Here is a 21,229-nt window from a genome sequence, read left to right as displayed (position 1 = left end):
GAGGCTCCAGCAGGTTTGCAGGCTGGGCAGGGCAGCAGTGCCGGTCCCAGGCAGCGGTGCCGGAGCTGGCACAGGCACCCGGAGTCACCCGGGCTGTGTCCGGGCCCTGGGCACCTCCCTGCCTTCCCTTCCTCAGCACAGCCCCGAGCAAGGTGCAGCCTTGCTCTGCCTCAGTTTCCCTCCATGTAAAGCATGTTAACACGCTCACTCCCAATTTTAGAAAATGATTTTATATCCGTGGATTAAGGATTTTATATCCACGGATTAGGGGTCTAAAATTATCTCGCTGACTTCCCTATTCAGCTCAGCTTTGTTTAATTAAGACTCTGATTAACTGCAAGAGGGAATATGAATTTGGTGCTAGCTAAAGGTTTCCTCAGACAATGATAAAAGTCTGTCTTTAAAAATATCCATTTTGTTCACAGTCTATGGCAAATACAAATGCAGTACAGTCTATTTAATACAAAATGTTTTTTTAAATACTATTAGCACCACATAAAACCTTTAGCCATGCAATAGATTCCCTCTAATCCTATTTTATTTTCTCTAAATATTTTATGCTATTTCTATGAAACGTTTATTATACAATAAATACAAAATATTTCACTGCAGCAATTATGTCTGAATTGCCATTTATATTAGACAGTTTCAAACACTATAATCAATATAAATACATTCTTCTATATTATGTCAGAAAAACATTGGTTTAAAGAAACTTTCGAAATATTTTTTCTTTTTTTCCCAATAAAACTAATGCCTTACTTCCTTTCTCAGATCCATTTTAAATACCCAGCAGATTCCAACAGTTACAACTTAAACATTTGAAAAAATCCAAAAGAAGGAATTCACCATTTCCCTAAACTTAAGAATATAAAAAACACATGTCAACGTCTAAATAAAAACTATCAAATACTGAACTTTCTGCCAAAGTGGTTCTAGCAGTTATAGAAAATCAAAGTATATAAACAAGGGTAGAGGTCCCTTTGGGGAAAAGGAAAAAAAAGAAAGTTCTGAGTTCTGCAGCTCTTACTGAGTCACTTTATTCCCCTCCCAATTTGAAATTTTAGGGAAATGATTTTCTAGTATGGCTGAAAGTACCTCAAACAATCTTTACTTAGGGATCACAGTGGAGAAAACAACTGCTCCCCAGGAGCAAACAGCAAACACCCAAACCTGCCTGGCCACCCCTGTGGACTTTGTACGTGGCAGAGCCTGTTGTGTTGGGTCTCTGTTTTTTGCTTTTCCAGAGGTGGAAATTCATCTGTGGGGAATATCAATAAGAAAAGCTCGTTGAGGAGTTTGAGTACCCCTTGAAACACAGAGACCACTCTGCCATTAAAGCCACTGGCCTTCATTATTCCATTAAGAAGGAGAAGAGGTTGAAATGGTCAGGTAGGTGATGGATTTGCATCTTTTGCTTCCAGGACTAAATTTCTTTATGCTAATGTGCAGTTTCTCATCTTGTAAGCTGGCTCTGACTTGACTGCACAGTGAGTAACAGGAGGCAGTGCCAAGCATTTCCCTTCCAACCACCATCCTGTGACAGCAGCACAGTCAACATTTGCACTGGAATTCAGTATTACAGCAAGAATGGAAAAAACCTCGTCAGGGAACAAATTAGTTTAACTGAAGAAATGTCCCTGATCCATTCACTGCCCCAAAACAACACAACTTTCTCTCTGATCCTCTGCATACCCAGTCCTCCCATGAAACCTTGTTTTAAAACCAGCCCAAGTGGGACACAGGAGTTTTGATGCTGAAGGTTTTCCCTTGAACTGCTTAGCAAAGTAATTTGCTTTTCAGAAACTGGTGGTGCAGAGATGAGATGAAACACAGAGGCAAATTATTTTTAGTGAGAGAAGTAATTAAGATCATGAATGTACCTTACTGCACACGTGCACTTCTATATTTATGTTCCTTTTTGTACCATCTAAAAGTTATGCCTGGCACATGTATCTTAAAATTAAATGCTGCATTATTTCTCCAAAAGAAACCATAATGGTCCTTTGTAAATAGTTTTATCTACTGTTGAGCATTTTACTAGTTTTGCTATGTTATACTATAGCATTTATTGTTTTACAAGTGTCAGCGTTCTCTGGTGGGAAATGCTGTAAAAAACATAGAAACTGAAATAATTTTTTCATCTACTGAATTTATAATAAACGTGGGACTCAACAGACAGTTACTCAAGCTGTAAGCCATTTGGTTTGTGTCAGGGGAAACGGGTTAATCAGGACAGCCTGCTGTTCTGCACTGGCTAAACTGAGGGAAACACACACAAAATTAAACCTCTTTCCCTCTCTATATGGGATTTTACAGCTAATGCAGCTTAGCAGATCGCCCAATGCTCCTCCAAACCTCCTCGCTGATCCTTTAGGGATCATGTCCCAGGAGAGCAAGGACAACATGCCTGGACAAAAGCATTTCTCAGCTCTGGGGATTTGCTCCCAAAGTGCCTGGGAGCTGTTTGGAAGTCAGTCCTGCTGGGCACCATCCTGCACTGGCTCTGCAATCTGGGGGACAGTGTGATATTCTTCCCCTTTCCCAGGACATCCCAGGTTGAACAGTTCAAGGCACTGAATGAGCTCCTAGCACAAAATCCCACTCACAGACTGATGGAGGAGTAGGGCACCAGGACACAGCTCAATGCCAACTAAATAAGGTTTCACTTTCACATGTACTTTACTTCAGCCCTTAGCTTTTCTCTTCTTTAAAAAACAAGAGATACTTAAATTTATAAACTGCAGGTACTTCCCCTGGCATTTCTGGCATTTTTGTATGCTGTACACAGTGAGATGGCTTCCTACAGTTATTCTGTCTTTTATTTCCTCTCGTCTCCTTGCATTTTTTGTTTGCCTTTCCCCTTCAGGCTCCTAATATTGCTTCACCTTCTGGGCATTTTCTGCCCTCAACGTCCTGGTAGTTTAAGTTCTAGGTCAGCAGCAAGTGTTGCCCTCTGAAGAGTTCATAGACTCTAAAAATGCCTTTTAGTAGGAGCATGAGTTTTCTTATTAACACTTTTAAGCCCATCTCTGCCAGAGTGAAGGGTACCTGACACCTGGAGATACCTGGGCATCCTACTTAGGGACACTAATTAACAACCAAAAAAACTCATTTGAATTTTTGTGAGGGGTTTTTTTCCCTATTGGATCTTGTCATGAATGCAGTCAGTGAGACATCTGCCTTGCCTGGGGGCAAAGAACAGCAGACCAGGGGCCAGAGGAAGGCTGGTTCCCAAATCCAAGGCTCAGCATACCAGGACAATCGTATGGGGGACCAGGGTTTGGATAGAGAGCCCGAGGCACAGCCCCAAGCAGGGACTCATTTTTAATCTGGGTCTCTGAAAAAGCTTCCTCTCGAGTCACTGTGCTGTCACAGGGGGATACATCCCCCTCTTTCAGCAGCACATATTTTCCAACATTTTGTCAGCTTCTTTCTGAAACAGAAACTGTCATTTTTATGTGATCTCTCCCAGTATCGTTAATGAATTACCAACACTGAGGTGGCATCTTACTGGTTATGGTGCTCTTTACTAAAGATTTCAGATCTCATTTTCAGCTTCCTGCTTATGTTTATTTAATTAAACTGATGACTGATTTCAGGGCAATAGTTGTTAAATGTTATTTTCCAATTCCCTTTTAGATATTTTGCCAATGAAAACCACATTACATTCATGGTGTGCACTACAGCCTTTGCTTATCCCATACAATATACTACATTTACTTCACGTTCACTGCATTTAATATTCATGTGGCCCCTATCTGAAGCAGAGGTGACCTTTTAGAAGGCTAAACACTCGTAATGTGAATAAACCTCCTCCTCTACAGCAGCAATTTGTGTGGGGTTTAGTGAGAAATGGGTAACACTTGCACAGATCGTTTTTCCACATGTAAATTATTATAATTAATACAGACAATAATTATTACCATAATGAATACTTTGAAAATTAAAAAAGTACCTCTGCAGTTCTTTGCCATTGGCCCTGTAGGAATTTTGGCACTCTCCTGATGCCACAGGCAGGAGCTGCGGGTCAGTGGTCCCAAGAACACTGGGCAATTCCCACTTTGCTGGCTGGGGGTCAGAAGCCAATTTATAAAGTGTTCCCCAGGGTTGTGCAGCTGCATGAGCTTCTGGTATCCCACTTTGCTCACTCACTACACATTCAGCAAGGGAAAGTGACAGTAATGCATTAAAACACTGCTGGAGAAGAGCTGTAATATTTATCTGATTATAATTATTTCTCTATATATGTACAAACACTCTCAAGCATCACTTTACCCATCACTTCAGATTACCTGGTCATGTCTTCAAACAACTACTTAAAAATAACAGTTAAAGTCACTAACTATTCAAAATATCAAAACCAGCAAATTTTGAATGCTCATCTGAGAAGAGACAAGATTGGCACTGGGGGTAATACAAGATGCAATTACAGGTAATGCAAGAGAGATGGAGGAAAAAGGATTACGGATATGTGGAAGGAAGCCAGGAACTGATATGTGGGAGTTTGTGATGTCTACTAACAGTTTTCTTTGATGAATATATTATTAGACAACATTTAAACACAACTTAATAATAGCTGTATGTCAAAATTATCCTAAAATGAATTGCTTCCAGTCTAGCAAGTTAATATTAATTTAAGGCCAAAGCAACAATTCAAGAAAGTTTCCAGAGACAATGCGGAAAAATAACAACATTGCTGAAAATGTTTCAGTGCCATGATACTCTTCTAAGTTTCTCCTCAGTGGAGAGTCTTTGAAACAGTCAGCAGTACAATATGGCAGCTTAGAAACACTCCTTCAAACAGGGAAAATGAAAGGCACAACCTGAAGAAGGTGAGAGATGCATTTGACACTTGTGTCTGTTTTCACATGGGCTTCTCAAACTACCTCAGCAATAAGCACTAGATTAAGTAAAGCCTTACAAGTGCTAAAGCTGAAAGGTATGGAAACCAAAAAGAAAGGGAAGACAGTTTATGGCCTCCAGGCAGAGTTAAATTCTGGCAGATTAAATTGGAGTGAAAACATCTTGTCAATTAATTAGTGCCTTTATTATTTTAACTGACGCTCTGCTGCCCCTGAAGGTAAATAGCTTTTAAAGACCAAAACAGGAAAGCAAAGCTCCTCCCTGAAAACCCAGTGGGCAGATTTGCCTGAGATAAAACTGCAGAGGCTGCTGAGCACCAGTGATTTATTGAGAAGGGAACAGACAGTGTAGGACGTAGAGGGGCTGGAAGGAGTGGGACATGCCAGAGGAGTTGTCTTAGTGAGGAGCTGCTCATCAAAGGCAGGGAAGGTGGCCTTCCTGGTGCAGGAAGGTGAGCTGTAAAATAAATTGTAGCAATTGGAAGTAGCCAGAACAAGCAGAAATGCAGGGTCTGAGTGGGAATTGCCCAAAACCTGATGGTAACAGAACTGACACTGAACCGTATTGTGCATTATTGTAAGTGCAAGAGCCAGCTTAGCAGCAAGACACTCCTACAAAGTGGGCATCTGAAGAGCCATCCAGAATGACTGATCATTGCTTCCCAGGCAGCCTGCAACAGAGGGCTGTGATCTAAGATTGGGGTTTTTCAAAGTTTCTTCAGACACAAGTTTCCTGAAGTTTGTTAAGTACGTGCACAAAATGCACCCAACACCAGAACCTTCCAGAAAAGAAAAGGCAGGTTCTGCAGACAGTTTTTCAGAATATGACACTCTCCTGTGTTTGTGTTGAACTAACTCCCAGTTTGGTGCTGGGGAAATTGAGCTGCTGGAAAGGCAATCTTTCTTTTAAGAAATACAACCAAAATCTTAAAATTTATTTTTAAGTGATTACATCATGATACTTTAAAAGAAAGAAAGAAACAAGACTTTTAACCCCAAGGTCTTGGCCAGCTTGCATTCTGCCTCACCAAAAGTTTCAGCAGAAGTGATTTCTCCTGGGCTGTTGGATGTGTCAGGAGGGGAGAGCAGCCAGCCCCTGGCTGGCAGGGATGCTCCCCTCCCCACGGCTGACAGCAATTTGCCCCATGCTCAGCAGTTTTGGACCTCTAAAGTGAAATGAATCAGCTGTAAAACTGGTTTAACAAACTGGATAAACCAGGCTTAAGGCTGCACAGACACCAGCAGCTCCAGCAGAGGCACTGGGTAATGACCATGCTGGTAACAGGCTGAGAACTGAGAAGGACAGAAGAAAAAGGGATGTATCTGAAAGCCAAAGAGAAAACTCTCAGCAGGGTTGCTTCCTTGCTGGAACAGCAGCATTGGTGTTTGGAGCCAGGGAAAAGCAGGAAGACAAACAGAAGCCCCACAGATGGCTGCAATGCTGTGCAGAAGCTCGGGGGGAAAGGTGGGAAAAGAGACAGCCCAGCCTCACAGAGGGAAAATCCAAAGGGATGAATCCAAAACACAAGGAAATGCAGTGTCAGTTCTCTACCAAGGCTGGCAACAGGTTACTGTGTGCATGCTGCCAAAAGGAGCAAAAGAACTATTTTTCATTAAAAACAATAAAGTGATGAACAACACTAAGGAAGCCTTAGCTCCTTCTTCCCAAACAAGACTCCACAGAAGTAGATGCAGAACAAACCTTGAGGTGATATCCAGGCTGGCAATGAGCTGTCTTGGCTCTCACCATCCTGCTCTCATTTGAGTCTAATTCCAGTTCCTTTCTTCAGTCTTCTGCTGGTTTTGTTCATTTTGCCTACATATTTTTCAGAGCAAAAGGATGGTGGTGTTGCAGCTGTGGCTTAACTGGGTCTGGAATTTGCTCTCCCCACACACTGCTGTAACACAAAAAATTATTTGTGACAATGATATGCAAGTGTCTTATGGATGATCCATCCCTGGCCAAAGATGAGGTGCAAACCTCCATTTTCAGGCTTCCAGATTTCTAAATAGCATCTGATAACAGTGAGCGATGCAATTGCCTTGCTTTCAATATCCCAGAGGGACAATCTCCAGCAAGCCCACAACTAACTCCACTTTTGACCACGTGAAAGGGGTTTTGTTTTCTGTTTTGTAGAGATTTTACTGTACCTGATGGAGAGCTGGGCACTAAGCAGGACGTGCACAAAGGCTGGGCTGCACAGTAACATAAGTGAAGTCAGAAGCTCAAAGAAGCTTCAGCACATTCAGTATCCGAGCCTGGGCTCTTTCAGTGCCTGGGTACAGTTGTTACACAAGCAGACAGCCAAGTGCAAACATTGAGCTGTGAAGTGTCTCGCTACTTGCCAGGTCTTCCCACTGTGCAAGAGTTTACATCACAGTACATTTAATTACAGTGTTTTGACTAGAACCAGCTTTTTCCTTTCAGCCAAGCAGAGAAGTAACAGAGTAATTAAAAAAGTAATGAAAACTCAGTAAAAATTCCTTAAACCAGGGACCACATTCAGTTGTGATTTCAAAGAGCATATGTTAAGGAAGACTCCTGCTCACTGTCATTCAGCAGGTTGTTAAAAAGTTTCAAAAATGAAATAAAAGTTAATGCAAGTTACGAGGTTTATTCTTCTGTGTGAATTTTTAACTATCTTTCCTATCTGAAGCACAAGTAGGGAGCACAAAACACAGTCAGAGCAGTAACTTAGAGAATTTCATCCCGTGGCTTACAAAGTTATTTTATGCAAAAAACCATGTTGGCGTCAATGGAAGAATTTGCACAGCCAGAACATGGAGGTGACAGAATTCAGACCCAAAGCTTTCAAATATTGGTTACACTTACAGGTATCTGCTTTGCAGGAAAATCTTCCTAGGAAGTGTGGCTGATATTTCAGCATGCCAGACTCACTGCATTGAAAAGCAGTGAAGAAAGCTTCCTTTCATGGCATCAGGAGGTGGTGAAAAGATGATGGTAATTTAAACCATCATCACAAAATGTATCCAGCCTTATGCAGATAGTCTTGTGAATTTACTTTTGCTGTCAAAAGATTGTTTTTAAAATAAGCCTTGACTCAGGATAGTATGTAAAATAACATTTTAGACTGCAATTTTTAGGCAGTAATCAAAGACCTATTCCTTATTTGCAAAGTCCTAGTACTTCAAAACATTAATTTAGTCTAGTGTTTCTTTCTTTTATGGGAATTTATAAAATATTATATAGGAGAAACATAGCAATCAGGCTCAGCCCAGAAAATAAAGGGCTTTTAGGCCCTCTAATGAGTTGTGTAAGAACAGTGTACTGCAAAAAGTCCTGCATGTCATACATCTCTCCCTCATTGTAAAACACTGTTCTTAGATTTTATTGCAGCCAAAACAACTTCATCTTTTTAATTAAAAAAAAAAGGTTTCTGATTTCACTACACTTGTGTAGGACAAATATATTCTGAGTTCTTGAAATCATGTTGCAGCACCAGTGAATTAAAAGAGGCAGGAGTGAAAGTGTATGGAAGGGACAGCCCTGATGCTCACTGGTGCCAACTGATGCTTTCTCACACATCACAAAGTCTCGAAATAAAACATCATCTTAAAAGTATAAAATCTCAAATTTTCCCAGAAAACAAACACCATTCCACACTCCCAGAGTACCTGGAGGAGGGTGCAGTGTCCTCATGCCTGCCATCCCCTCCCACTGCTGAGCACTGCTGGAGCTGGGGACCTGACTTGGGCCTTTATGCATCACCCACAGCCCAAAAAGAGGGGCCTCAACCGGTCTGTACTCTCACAACCCTGCAGAACTGCCCAGCTTTGGGTGACAAAGCCACCTCAGCTGTCAAACTGCTTTGCCTTCTTACACTTTGTGCTAAAAGTGTCCCAGCTATTTGTGACACAGGGCAGAGAAGTGGCACAGAATAAACAGGATGTGTTTAGGACTGTCAGACTCCAAGTCTAGTAGCCACTGAATAAAGAATAATTTTAGTTTATGGTTTTGCATCTGTTCTTAGAAAAGATGAATTTCTGCCCCATTTGGATGTGATTTGTTCTGTTTTGTTTGGTTTTTTTAAAGATGAAGTGATGAATACAGCAGGTCAGATCTGAAGATACCCACACACTATTCCAAGTAAATGCTATTTCACTCACTCAGCTGCAGTGAACAGCTTTTCCTAGCAGGGCTGGCTTCAAACACTGCACACTTGTAACAGGATAAATCCCACCATTAAAGAGGTTTAGCCCAGCTATGATTGTCAAAACCTGTCTATCACAAGGTCTGCTTCTCCACTACTCAGAGAATTAACAATGAATATACTTTTTGACATGCTAAATAAGATTCGGGGACACTTAACAAGACTTGGCTAAAAAGTCCTACCTCAAGAAATATAAAATGCCAGCAATGTTGACACTGTATGACAAATTATATGTTCCTTAATACACTGTGTCACTTCATTCAGTTTTATAATTGGCATTGACTGTAGCTGAAATCTGATGCAAAGTATACAGAATTAACTGGCATTTGTTTTGTCCCTCAGCATTGTCTAGGCTACAGATCTTTCTAAATATTTACTAACCAGGGTGGCATACTAATTTTCCCCATAAAATATACACATCCACATTTGTAATGCTATAATTACTTTTTTTCTGTCAGATGATGGGCTAGCTGTGTACAGCCAGAGCGGATTGCAAGGGATGCCTTTAGAGTGCAAGCAAAGACAAACCTATATATCAAGATTATTGTACCCTTTGACTTCTGCCAACCTCAGTGAAACTATTGAAATTACAGAGCTTAATAGCCAGCCCATAGTTGCCCAGCTGAAAGACTTCCAAGGCACCGCTGCTCCAGGGAGAAGTACTGCCAGCAGGAAGTCTGGGTTCACACCAATTAAACCTCCTGTTCAATGCCCTGTTCTCATGCCCTGGATAGTGGCATGTAACAGCTCTTGTGGGCCTCTCCTCATGGTTTTGTCCAATTTCTAGTGGAATAACTTAGTCTTTTTGGCCTTGGTAGCATTCTGCCACCTAACAGCTGTACCCTGGGGTCTCCTTACTTTTTTCGACTGAGTTTATTTTGCATTTTCTGGCTCCCTGGTGATTAGGGTTCTGTGAACCTCTGTCACCTCCATTCCCACATCTCTGAGGACCCAAGTCCTAACCAGCCTAATCTCTCCAAGCATGGAAACACTCTGTTAACACTGGCTACCTCTGCCCTCTGTCTGGGTCGGCCTCAAGCCACAGAGAGGAAGAGTGGCTCATTCCCAGGAGTTGCCCTGGCTCTCTCCAGCTCCAGCTGCAGCTCCCTGTGCTCGGGGAAGAGTTGCAAAGATGGGCAACAAAGTGCTGCAAAATTCCCATGGATGTTGCAGGGATCTGAATTCAGGATACCATCTCCCTGCCCCACCCTGGTTCCCTTCCCCCAAACAAATCCACATCTGGACACAAATGACTCACTAATCCTATTAGAAAACAGCATTTCAGACCAGTGTTGTAGTCCAAGCTCCATCTGCATCCACAGCAATGCAGTTCAGAAGTGACCCAGATTTACAACAGATAAAACAGTGATGTAATGCTAATATGAGATAAGAATTACATCCTCCTATCTATATATACATACACAAATTTATAGATATAAAAAAATAAAACATATACATTTCTTAGAGAACGCTGCAAACTCCTCAAACGGCCTCTCAGTAGCAAAATCAAAGCACACAGTTTGCACTTTTCTGGAACATTAAAACACCATTTCCTTCTAAAGAGAAGAAGTTCAGACCATGGTTGGCTTTATTTTCCCCAGAGTTGGTCAGAGTAATTGTGGAGATTTCCAGAAGTCTTGGAAGCGCAGAGCAATCCCTGGCACACCAACCATGATCACTGCTCATAGGTTTGTGTTTGGACATTACTTTTAGAACCATTTCCAAGGATTTTCTAACTGGGCCAGAGGATATGCCAAACAAGTGAAACTTATTACAGACTCAAGCTCCTAGCATGAGAATTACTTGGAGGGGAGAAAATCTGCGCTGGTTTTAATTTACAAAAAAACAGAAACAGCATTTTGGTTTTATTTTGGTTGCAGATAATTTCAGGAATTAGAATTATTCATATATATATATATATATATATATATATATATATGTGACCTCTAAATGATGCTGGTTCTTTTTGATGCAAGTGACAGCTCTAATGTTTCTTAAACATCATTTTCTTGGCCAACGTGCACTTATTTCCTCAGCTTTTTCCCATGCAGTCATTTGTCAGTTTACACTTTTTGGTAGTGCCAAATGGGGAAATGTTTTGGAGGGAGAAAGGCATGGATTATCCAGGCTGGATTATGTGACACCCAGCACGTGCATCGAGCCACATCCAGGACATCTCCCCAGACATAAAAGATCCAGTAGAAGATTCCTGGGCTGTGCTGAGTGTTCATCTCAGTCCTACAGCCACACCATGCCATCACTATCTTTATTTATTTTCTTTATCATAATCACTTGGGCCTCTGGGTAATTGGAACAATTAGGGTGATTAATTGCATGTTTGCAATAAAAACAGAAGACCAGGGAGGGTTACATTACAGGCTAAATATTTTCAGAAAACTCTATCAGCTGGTAGACATAACAAATGCGATCAGTTCAGTGCAACACGAAGCTGAGCACATTGTGCAAACTGGTTTGCTCTGGAACTCGAACCTCCTCAAAAGAAGCCAAAGTGTTTAAAAAAATAAACGAAGTCAGAGTGCATAGGGGGAAAAGAAATATTGACATGTGAGGCTGCCGCACTTCTAACATAAAGAAACATTGTTTTCCCTTCGGTCCTTTTATTGTCTAAACAGAAAGTGCAAAGCACAGGAGAAAGCGCACAACAAGGCAGGGTGCACAAGGGAAGGTCGGGAGCTTGTGCTTGGAAGCAGTGAGTTACACTGAGAGGAAAATTGGAAAAGCAAGCAGCAGGATACCTACGGGACTGACACATCCCCCACTGCCAGCAAGAGGGCAAACCAACCTGCCTGCCACTACACTCCAACAACAAGGATTTTGGAGAGGGACGCTGAACCCAAGAACAGATGATACAATGAAAGTTTCATTTGTTTAATCCAGATTTGCTTACAAATCTGGGTTTTCATCCTCTGCTCATCAATATGCTCCTGAAGTGCTTCAATACAGCTGTAACCAAGCCCTCTTTCTGGATTTCTTTGCAACCACTTGGTCTCCAAAGACCGACTATAAACTAAACAGGGCATGAACACTTACTTACATAGACTTCCAAAGAAGAAGAAATAAGAGGAACAAGAACAGGCACTGTCCATCCCAGCCAATAAAGCTGTGCCAGTGTATGGCAAAGCAGAAAATTCCCTGTAAGGGAGAGGGTCTCCACAGCAATGCCAGTCACAGCTCATCTATCACAATGTTGTTATCATGGCCATCATCTTCCAGGATGTCTCCTGAAGAACAGGACCACACCAGTGCTGCATGAGGAGTTCAGGAGTGCTCTGCAGGAAGGTGCAGGTCCCTGAGCAGGGCTGACAAGCAGGGCAGGGCTGCACATCAGTCAGGCAGAATTCTGTCAGCTCAGGAGCCACAGCACTGGCCACCCAGCAGAGGGATGTCTGCCCTGTGCTCCACACAGACATGCCCAAATCCAAACCAGTCTTTAACTTCATGTACTCTATAGGATCTGATCCATGTGCTCATCAGTAACGAGCCTTATCTTTGGCTGAGCCTTTTCCAGGCTACTCTGTGAGGTGCACTATCAAATTCCTACATAAATAGAAAGCCAGCTTCTTATATTGCCCACACTCCCACATACCTGCTTGGTTACATGGAGAAAGTGAACAGTGAAAGGTTTTATGTTCCACTTGTATGATTGGAGACTTTGTGCTTTAACACAAGCACCGGGGTCACAGGGCAGGAACAAGGTGTTTTCTTTCCAGTCAGCATGAACTGACATTTATTAGATGAGGGGTTTGTTCTATTTGTTTTTAGTCAATTACATTTTAACTCAGTTCAACAATACTGGAAAACCTGACAAAATATTCCAGAGTGTTCAATCAAGAAGGTCATGGACAAATGTCCAAAATTTAAAACAGAAGCACATTTCAATGAAAATTCGTTCTGCATTTGGGAAATCTGTGTTACACATTTCTCTTTAGCTGAGAAAAGTCTTCTCAGAGAAATGCCAGTGTTTCTCGTGATTAATTACTGAAGAAATTGGTTTTTATTATTAATTTAACTGTGGAATTTTTGTCAGGCTCATGAAACTGCCAAGTCCTCACCTGTTTAAGAGAATAAGCAACATGCATGTGTAAGAGGAGTGGAAGGCAAAGAAAGAGTGCTGAGGGACACATCAGTAGTATTTCTGTACATTCCCTTCAGAAGAACCCATATTTTCCATATGGGTTTTCAGGTTTCATCACATTCAAGTAAAACAAACAAACAAACAAACAAAAAGGCAAAATTAAAGGTTTGGCTTCTCTGCAGTCAAATGTGAATCTGTTATCAATCCCAAACAGGTTAAACTCCAAACTTCTGAATGCATTTTCCTGCATCCTCCCTTGTAGCCTCACTTATTACAAAGGGGTAAGTAGAAGGGACAGGCTAAAAAAAAAATGTATCTATAAACTACAAATTACAGCTTTGAATTTACTTCCTTTAGCAGGTTGTTACTTTTAACACAAACAGACTTGTACAGGGGAAGAAGCATCATTCTCCAGCTTAGACAAGCTTTGCATTCAAATTTCCAGTTTGTTTATGAGAATATTAACTTTGGTTTGTTCACTGCAGAAAGGGCAGAGAGAGTCACCCTGAGAGCTCATTTCAATGGCTGTCCAACAGAATGAATGTTTCCACTGCCATTTTGGTCATTATCACTATCAAGAGAAATGCTTAGTCCTTTAATATTTCTGCACTTAATTCACTAGTTACACAGGAAAGTGTTCTGAAGCCCATGGAGCTCTGGCTTCATGTTATACCATGGTCCAGAAAAATTAATATAATCAACAAGCACTGGTTCAGTGAGAACTTCTGCAAACATTAGAATCATTCATGAAAATTTGACTAAAATGGGTATTTTAAAAAAATGCAAAGCCATTTTAATTCAATTCTCACTTATTGTTCAGTATACTACTCCTTACAAATTTGTATCTTGCAAAATACTTCTCAGCAAGGAATAGAAAGACAGCTAAAAATGCTGCTTTTCTGACAAGACAGTTTTGTTAGCTGTAAAATATACAGTAATCCTGTTTAATGGGTAGCATTCTAAACCAGTGAATAAAATTTGCTATTTGGTCTTGCTCACACATACATGAAAAATGCTATTGGAAAAGATCTTATTTTCCCAATCAGGATACTAAAACCAGCCTCTCAAACATGAGCTTGGTTATGTTAATACACACAGTACCTATTCACACAGGTAGTATTACCTGAGGGTACAGCACTTTGTGGAGAATTAAAAATTAACTTCTGATGATCCAGAAATTATCCCTAGGGAAAGATGTCAGTCTGACCTCTTCATTTCAGTCACTGCTCAGGCTGAACAATTTTATCACCAGTCACTCAAAATCTACAGATTATCCCCTCTCAACACAGTTTGATTATTCTACTTGCTGAGCAACCTGCTCTAGTGGAAGATGCCCCTGCCCATGGCAGGAGGGTTGGACTACATGACCTTTAAAAGATCCCTTCCAACTTGAACTATTTCATGATTCTGTGACAAGATGCAGCTCACTTATACCCAAGTCAGGTACTTCTGACTGCATCAGTTCTGCCTGTGTTTTCCAAACAGTGACTCATTCCTGCTCCTACTGAGAAACTGCCCCTTCAACATCATCATGCGTGTTTTATGCTTTTAACAAGGATCCTATTGAAAATGATAAGTTTTTTTGAATTTTCATTCCAGAGTGGCATTGTTGGAATATTCTAGCTAAACATCACACACTGTCCTTTGCCAGAGATACTCACGGTTTTGCTTTTGGGATCACATGTTGCTTTTCTTCCATGGAATGAACATCTTGCAAGGTTCCGAGTCTGAATTCCAATCACAGTTCAATGTACAATTTCATTGCATTTTTGGGAGCTAGCCTGTGTTTTTGTTGCCTCTCACTGCACATCTTTCCAAAAGGAACTAAATCAACTGGGTGAAACACTAGCCCTCCGACCACAGCCATTTTCTTTGCAACTTTCTAGTTTTTCCATCAAATTTATTTCTCTCAACTGAGGCTCTCTATTAGTCAGATGTAGAAGATTTATATTTAAGGGTACAAAGTCTGGTATGGACAAAGTGAATCTTGTAGAACTGCTGTGCTTGAATGTATCAGAAGACAAAATGTAGGAAATCACATTTGAAATACATTAAGTGAAAACTGAATTATGACCAATCCTAAGTAAGTCTATGTGTCTGCTACAAGTTCCCCACTGGGTCTTCGTAGGCTCTGAGCTACTGACATTTCCTCTAGGTCTCCATGCTGGAGATTCCATTCCACTGTGATACATTCTAGCTCTTTTTCTGCAAAGTTTCTTAATTTCTTCATTCTCTCACTGAAGTCTGAAAACAAAACACCCTTCTAGCAGGGAGGTTTATACCTTTAAGAGAAAAAAAGATGCACTTTAGAACTGCCATAGTTATGACCTGCTGCTCTAGAACACTAGCACTGGAGACATGCAAACCAGATCTGTACACAGGCTGTACTTCCACAGGATTATAATTCAAACAGCTCTCAGACATCACAAACATTTCAAGTCCAAAAAAGGTCTGTAAAACCACTGACTTGACAAAACCAGGGCAAGAAGAGAATTAACTGCCTGATTTTACTCAGTAGGCCCAAGGTCAGGTATTGAACAAAGCCTTCCTGACTCAGCTTCAACTACTATAGCACCCTGTCCCATGAATCACCCACTAAGAGTTAGCTTATTTAATGTCTACTTAGAATCTGCATGATTTAAACACTGTAATACTCACTAATCAATTTGACAAGCTTGAGATTAGAAAGGGAAATCTAGAAACTTGGTATAAAAATATCTTTGACCGATCCTTTTCCTAGAGTTACACAAAGAAGTTAATTTCTTTATATTACTATATAAATACCTGTAACTCTCATGCAGAGAGGTCCTCAAAAACAGAGCCTTAAACTGAAGGTAACACACTCACACTGAAACAAATGGACAGTCCTCACAGCACAGCAATCTCTTGCCTACAGTGCCCTTTCTTATAGTATTAGGTCCTTTCACCAGACAGATTCAGACTTGGTTACCCAAGAAGGCAAGTGCCTTCCTGAGCTCCAGTATATTCTGTGGCTCCAAGAGCAATTTGGACTATCTACTGCACAAAACAGACATTTCACTGGAATTTCTTCAACACAACCCACCTGCATTTTTTCTAGAGAAACTTGCTTGTTTTAGACTGAGAGTAATGGAAAATTCACACCACACTGCTGGCAACCTGTTCCACTGGTTAACTGTCTTCTTCTAAAGTTTCACTTTTGAACTTGGAAGCTGGTGTAAACAAACCAAATTAGTTTAGCCAGTAAGAAGCACTGTAAAGACATAAATTGGTCCAAAAGAGTCAGATTTCATTTGACCTTGCATCGTCTCAGACTGAAGAAGTTCAGCATGAATAAGCACAAGTCTCACAGGGCTGACATTAGGGCCAAAAATCCATCATAGCTAAATTTAGGTCCAAGGAATCCAAAGCCACGAATAACTGTGTTGAATTACTTAAAAAAATAAAGGTATTTTGGCTTAAGTCTTAAATGTTTCCTGTTTTTAAGTTACATGGGTTTTTTCGTTAGGTTTGGGTTTTGGTTGTTTTTTTTTTTTCTTTTAGACTTCTCAAATGGTAAACATAGTCAAAGCAAGAACTTTTAAAATGGATATCAAGTATAAACGTGCATTAAGTATGGGTAACAAGTTTACAGGCCTGATTTATACTGTGAAAGCCAATGCCATATATGCCTTGATTTTAAATTGTAGTTATTACTTACTATGTAAGCCTTTAGCCTGAACTTGGCCATTTCAGTAAGGACTTAGATATAGCCACTGATGAAAGTTACACGTTTAAGTTAAGCTACTACATAGAAATGTGCGATATGACTGAGCCAACACACACAAAGCTCCCTCGGCCTCTCCTGGCTCAAGCACATCGAAGCGTTCCGGGAACTCCCAAGCCCGGCTGTACAAGAGCTGTGGCGAACTCCCCTCCTGCCACCAGTCCCCTCCTGGCACAGGCGAACCCCTTTCTTGGGAGCGTTGTGGGAGGGCTGTTTGTTTGCTCTGCACCGGTGAACAAACACCAGCGTAATACAGGATAACCTTCTCCATGCAGGTTTGCCCCTCAGCACCGCCAGGGCTGCAGTAAGGCAGGTGCATTATATGGGACAAACCAGCAGCCCTGCCCCAGCACGGAGCCATCGCTGCGCTCTGCTCGAACCTCCGCCCACGCGACACACTGGGGAATTTCAAGGGAATCAATCCCTCAAACCCAGAGCCTTTACCTGTTTGATCTGTGGCGCGAACGAACATTCCCTTTTCCCAGGGAAAGGGGAAGGACCGGCGCCCACAAGGAGCCTGGGCAGGATCCCCAGAGCTGAGGGTCCGGTGCCTCACGGGGCGGGAGCGCCGCCATCACCGCGGCCTCAGCAGCGCCCCCAGTGCGGGGCCGGCCCTGCTCCTTCTTCTTCGTAAATCCCTCCCAACGCTCCAAGGAAACAAGAGTTCATCTTCCTTCATAGTATTCTCTTTTGAGTACCCCAGGTGCTTTGCTTCTTTAGGTGCAATTTCTTGTTTCTCTTAATTTTCTCTAGAGGTTTGGCTCTCTGATTCATTTGTATGCCATGGTTGCACACTGGCCATAAAAAAATAATGCCAAGTGTTATGAGGGAAAACAAAGCACAGCTGCAGACTGGGACAGACAAAAAGGAAGGTGAACCATGCAGGTGTGGGCTCCCACAAATCGGGGCAGCTCTGGGATATGAGATCATCAGCCTTGTGAGTGCCTTTGGAGATAGGCAGGAAGAATTTGTAATCCCAGGACTGAGGAACATCAGGAACTAAAGAAGCCATTTCACAACGTGAGGTACTCCATGAAGAAGGGGATGTAAAAAATCAGCCATCTGCAGGTACATGAAGCTTTTGAATGTCTTGAAATAAGTGTATATTTAGTGTTGGAAGAGCATGAGAAACAGTCGATTCGCACCTTGATCAAAAGAACACATTTCTTAATAGGAAACAGAGCCTGTCATGAAAAAATTGGAAGGTTCTCCCAGGGAACTATGCCTATGACTGTTATTTAAACCACATTTTGTGAAAAAAAAAAAAAGTTTTGTAAAAAGAAATGTTTTGTATTTGCTGTAGCTTATGGGCACTTTTGAGTAGATTGTACCAGTAAGACCATAAAACCCTGACGGTAATTAGTAAATAAAACCAGAAATGCTTCCACTAAAGGTGGTTGCATAAAATAAAGCAAAAACAGCGTGAGATCACAAATAGTCATAGGGGATCACCCCATGGAATAAGGAGCAAGTTTGCCACTAATGTTGCCTGGCTGAGGACAATATCCAACAGCCAGTGGGAAAGGCCAGCAAGAAGAAACAAGAGAAAAATGTTACCCACTGTAAAAAAAAGTAATACCAAAGTAAAGCCAAAGTAAGTCTTCTGGTTTGGGTGAGGGCTCTTTCAGAAATGTCCAAGCCAAGCCTACTCGTTGTACCTATAAGGATACAGGAAAGTAAAACACACAGGTGTGTGTATGGACACATCACTGCCTGGGCATCTGTGTGGCATCTGGAGCTCTCACAGTGGCCTGGGCTACAATAAAACATGCAGTCCCTCTCTGATTTCAGGAATAGTTTCCACGAAGTCTTTCTTTGCATTTGAATTTCACCCTTACGTTCTGGCAAGCTAAGCAGAGACATAACTCTGTGACTAATGCTAATGTTGCAGTAGTGAAATACTGGGCAAAAGATGGGAAAACCAGACCCACTTGCCCGAAAGAATGATTTAATTGAAGTTTTCACTGTTCCAAAATAGGTATGTTTCACATCATAAAGAATTCTTCTCTCATAAAAACTATTTTTTTAAGGGGGGGGGGAATTTTTCTTTGCAGCAAGCTGACTTTATTGGTAAGCAATTAAATATTTCTTTGGATTGCTGTTCAAAATTAATTACTCATTAATGTGGAAAAAGCAGCTGTAGTCTTGCTGTGGATTCAGAGGTTTCCAACCGGGTGCATCTAATTCCAATAAAAAAAAAAAAAACCTAGAAAGAGTATTATAATTACTGTCATATGAAAACCTGCTTCAGTCCAGATGTAGAAGCCGATACCACAAGTGTTAACATAGAGCAGTCTGCTGCAGGGGAATGACAGATGAATCCTACATATGTTTGCAAAAAGGACATATTACATGATCCTTCTAGAATCTCTTGGGTTTGTTTTCATTTTTCCGAAGCTCCTACAGAAAATGCAAATCCACAATAAGGTTTTGGACAGTGTCACAGACACCTCTGTATAAATTCAGATGAAAACTTGCATACTTAACTAACGCTGTCCACTCTGCACCCTCACAAGTAATTCCACTGAAGTAATGAAATTAGTGGTGTGAGTAGACATTAAGGAACTGGCTCCTAATTCTACGTTTTCCCCTTCAGGGAACAAACAAGAGCTTGTGGCTCTATGATGACCCAGGGACTTGCAGTGAGGACAGAGGATTGCCAGAAGTGTCAGGTGTTAGGACTCACATCTTCAGAAGTTCTGAGCTTTGCAGCAAGGAAGTGAGTCCTCAGAAATCTGAAAATTATAATGGTGACAAGTGCTATCTGCAGATTTTCTACTGCAACCAGTAGCAGCTTGCATGCAGAAAGATTTCAGAAGCAGGCATCCTTTCCTTTTCCTTCCCAAGTTTTATTAATTTGACCAAAGACTATGTGGCTTCAGCCTTAACAAAAAACAATAAAATTCTGGGATGATTTAGGCTGGAACAACCTCTGAGTGACTTGAGTAATCCAAATCATTCCACTTCAATCCAAATTGATTTCATTATCCTTAAGTCATTTATTTAAATAAATGGAGTCAGAAGAGATCAGAGAGTTTAATTATTGGAAACACTGGTTGGCACTAAGTTTGGAATTAAAATTATTCACTTTGAAGTCCTTAAATGCACAGTATGACAATGCCAGTTGTCAAGGAACACTTTTTCCTTGGTTAAAAAGGACAAGCTGAGCACAAAATGGAAGAATGAAACCTTGAATAATCCACATAAGATAAATTCATCCTGTCAGCTGCAGAGTTACCCACTTTAATTCTCTTACCAAATCAAGAACTCAGGGACTAATTTCCTAAAATGTGGAAGTCTGAATTTACACCAAAATTTGACTGATGATACGATTCTGCATATTAAACAGGACTGGCCTCACTTCAATGCTGTAGGAAAACCAGCTGTAACTGTTAAGACTTTAGTGTGGGCTAGAAGTCCATCCTTTCCCTGCAGAAGACAACCAGGCTGCTCAGACATCCTTCCCCCCTGCCCCTGCTTCCCCTCGTCCTTCAGGTGTATGGAAGTGCCAAGGTTTGGCACTGGTTTTACAGCTACTTTGCCACAGCCAACATGATGTTCTAAAACCAAGTCATATCCCCCCTCAACTTTCTCCTCCCCAAACTGAAGACTCTGTTTTCAGACTCCCCTGGTAATCAACTCCTCCATCTCCTTGTTCAGTTTAGTTGCCTTTCACTGGCTCTTCCTTAGACTTGCTACAATCCCTCTGGAGATTCCCACTCATTCTGCAGCAGTGCAAGTGAGAGAGACCCTTCCTGGAGTGCCATCCCATCCTTCCAACAGCCAGAGCCTTCTGGTTCATCACCAACAGTTCAGACAGATGGAGGAAAAGGAAAATAAGGAGTTTGGGTTGGCAATCTGGAAGCAGTCACTGGCCCAGTAAAACAGAGAGCAAACAGTGCTGTATATGCAGTGTATCTACAATCACTGTGCAACAGTCGGTGCAATGGGCTGGACTCCACCTTCCTTTGAGATTTAAGGAGTAATACAACACTAAATATGACTTTAGAAAAATATCTGGGAAGGAGACTGTTCAACTATTCATACTGTACATTATTATTTTCTTAAATCATTATATTATAAAAAACAAACCATCTGCAGAGGAACCTGCTTTGTGGGCGCTGCTGGTATTTCTATTTGCAGATTATTTTATTTTGAAAAGTATCCAGATTTTCCCAAGCAGACAGCAGTTTTAAGAGCAGGTTTGGGACACTGCTGGGAGCAAAGATCCCGTTGTAAATCTGCTACATAACAAGTTGTACATCAGATTCTTTGCTATGGATATATTCATTTTTCTGGTTTTCCTCTGGGCAGTTCTAAATTTGCCACTTTCACTTCAGCCCCAAACGCT

General features: G+C 41.3%; 2 long non-coding RNA genes across 3 annotated transcripts; one reads left to right on the top strand and one right to left on the bottom strand.

The window, feature by feature from the left end:
• Positions 1-122: 122 nt before the first annotated feature.
• Positions 123-17,484, bottom strand: LOC113949896. Of its 2 annotated transcripts, none has more exons than XR_003528605.1 (4): positions 17,323-17,484; positions 16,198-16,365; positions 3,959-4,154; positions 123-1,261 (listed from the first exon to the last, which is right to left on the bottom strand). It is a non-coding gene; the product is annotated as an uncharacterized LOC113949896 (long non-coding RNA). The 2 variants fall into 2 exon arrangements; XR_003528606.1 differs by having other exon boundaries at positions 16,198-16,324; positions 17,323-17,361.
• On the top strand, positions 17,447-19,903 carry LOC113949895. Its single transcript, XR_003528604.1, has 2 exons — positions 17,447-17,946; positions 19,475-19,903. It is a non-coding gene; the product is annotated as an uncharacterized LOC113949895 (long non-coding RNA).
• Positions 19,904-21,229: the final 1,326 nt, after the last annotated feature.

The sequence above is a fragment of the Corapipo altera genome, unplaced genomic scaffold, assembly GCF_003945725.1.
Source record: "Corapipo altera isolate COAL_440 unplaced genomic scaffold, ASM394572v1 112, whole genome shotgun sequence".
Lineage (NCBI taxonomy): Eukaryota > Metazoa > Chordata > Aves > Passeriformes > Pipridae > Corapipo > Corapipo altera.
Note: the sequence above shows the minus strand (reverse complement) of the source record. Positions and strands in the feature narration are given on the sequence as shown.